Source organism: Carassius carassius, chromosome 17, assembly GCF_963082965.1.
Source record: "Carassius carassius chromosome 17, fCarCar2.1, whole genome shotgun sequence".
NCBI lineage: Eukaryota > Metazoa > Chordata > Actinopteri > Cypriniformes > Cyprinidae > Carassius > Carassius carassius.
In genome coordinates, this window is record NC_081771.1 from 20,337,975 (window position 1) to 20,340,814 (window position 2,840).

Here is a 2,840-nt window from a genome sequence, read left to right on the forward strand (position 1 = left end):
ATGTTTAGTTTTTTTGTTTTTTTGCGTGTCTGTACTTTTTTCCCCCTATCTTTTAAAGTGAATGTCATTGTTACTCAAATGAAATAGTCAAATGTCTTTATCTGTCTGGAGGAGGCACCTCGATTAGAAAAAGATTGAAAAGTTGAATGTGAAAACTGATAGGAGGATGTTTGATTCTCCAACGCAACTTTCTCCGTGCACCTACTACAATGGAATGCAAGGAAGGACAGTAAAATGACGTCATGATATGGACGTTGGCGTCCTCATTTATCATATGCGTCCTTGTTGTAGTAACTTAGGTACGGATCTTCGAATGTCCCCCGTTCCTTCTCCGGATAACATCACACCTCTCATGGTCATTGCATGATATTTTTCGCTGGAGTTTGAGGTGGAATGGAATTGCCAGTGTTGTGAAACTTTTTTTTTTTTTTTGTGTGCGTGTGTGTGTGTTTTTCACATTCTGTTGGTCTTCATGCAGGGGTCTTGAACTGCCTTCAGTGCAGGTGCCTCTGTATACCTGTCCTGTATAACGAATGCAAATGAAGATCTGTGGTGTGGGCCATTTTTTATTTGTTTTTGTTGCTGTTAACAGTGTTCTTAGGTCATTTAGATTAGGGCCTCTTCTGTTGATGCACCTCACCCTGGGTGTCCCATCTCTAACTCAGCTGCTAACATCCTCTTTTCTCTTGTGTGGCCTCGGTGAAGCCAACCCTGTTGTCGAGACAAGCCGCCCGTACTTGAAAAGCCCTGTCCGAGCAGCGTTTCTGTGGACAGACTCTTTCTGCCACTGGCTCGTTAACTACAGCACACAGTATGTAGTTACAGACAGACTTGTCACTATGCAAAGTTAGAGAAGATGGGCAAGTAATGTCCGCCCTGTGCCAATCTGGAAATATCCCACAGTCCTCCCATAATACTTTCTCACAAACTCGAGGCCATTGCCATCCTTGTAAACTTCAAGCCAATTTCATTTTTCGGAGGTCTGTGTGGTAATTCCTGCTGAATTTGATAAATCTCATTTCAATACAATCTCAGGGCACGACAAGTTGAACTAAATTTATGTTTATTGAAAGTTGGTCGTTTTGAAGATTTATCATTTGTAAGTGGTTTTACACATTCAGTGATGTGTATGCAGCGTACAAAGTGTACATTAAAGAAACGCAAGAGGATATTTAACAGTGGGGCAATACATTTAGGAGGGTGGCTAGTTTAGGTCTGCTGCAGAGCCATCAGTTCATTTATACAGTAAATGGGACCTGCGTATCTTACCTCTCTGCTGCTGGTTGTGTTGAATTCCCCTTATGGTCTCATGTGCCAATATATACATAGATATATATGTAGAGTACACTGTGGCATCTCTGAATTCACATCTTAAATTCCAATGTGTGTCGTTTTGTTGTAGAGCACTTCTTTTTGGAGGCACTTTGATGATTCTTGTGTGTTTGAGGTGGGGTTGGGTTGGAAAGGGTTGAGGATATTCGTCAGATATATTTGTCACTTCATGCTGACTATTTGTGATAATCTTGTTGCTGTCATTGGAAGAATCCTTTATAACAAGCAAGAACTTTAACAGCATTGGGGATTATGGTGTGCTAATGGCATACAGATCACGAGTAATCCCTGGTACTTTTTTTGAATACCAAAAATGTAATAGCATTTTAATATCTTGTTTATAAAAGTTTGACAAAAACACAATTAAAAATGCACTTCTTGCTGATATGATCTCCTGCTTGCTGGTCACATTCTGAAGGTTGACCGCAAGCTGGAGGGCCTTTTGTGTATGCTGTATTAACTGTTTGTAATGGGGACTGAAAATGAACTGTACATTTCCATCTCAGTTTCAGTTCGTTTTGGGCCTTTATGCTGTATAAACCTTTTTTGTTCTTTAGGGAGAAGACATTTCAGCAGATGTGTCTTAAGAAATTCAAGTGACTTTTTTTTCTGTTTTGGGGTGGGGGTGGGGGTGGGGGTGGGGGGTATCACTGTTGCCTGTGTATGTAACTGCCTTGTTCCAAACTCAGTCGCAGCTGACTGACAGTGAACCACAATGTGGCTGTATTTCCAAACAGCCAAACATCACAGGAAGTCTCTGGTGACACCAGCATAGTTAGACTACAGCTAAACAGTATCTTGTATATTATCATGCTCATTATGTAGAAAAAAAAATGCTATCAGATTCTGAATCCTTCCCTTGTGAAACTAATGGGTAAAATATAATTTGAATTAAGCAATAGACCTTGATCCTTACAGTGTGTCATCTGAGAGAATTTTCCTAAAGGAGTGATCAATGATAGATATGAACCAAACAGTCTTACTGGAGAAGCATGTTTAAAATTAATTGACACCGGACATACATGCAGTATTTGTGTATACCTTCAATCATTATGTTGTATCCCTTAATTATGAACCATGTTTTTATCTCTAGGCAAAGAATGAAAAATCATAAACATATCTTCACCGATACTTGAATTGAAGTGCGCCAATTGTAAAATGTGAATTTATTTTTTTCTTACATTTTTGTTTGGGTCTGACACTTTCAAGGGTATTGATAACATGCTCACAAGATTTTAACATTCTTCACGAGAAAAAAAAAAAAGCGAGCTTAAAAAAAGTTTGAATGTGTTTGGTTTTGTATGTGCGCTCTCTAATCACTGCTTCTCGTCACGGGGCGACTGTCTGCATTTATCATCCATTCATTTATTTAGTATGTTTCACTGTCTGTTATTTGTGTTTTAAAAATTGTTCAAACATGGTTACTATCTAGCGTTGCACTGAGTGTCTTTTTTTCCCTTGCTCAGCTATACTAAAAAAACTGAAAACTGCAGGGGAGATGATGACAA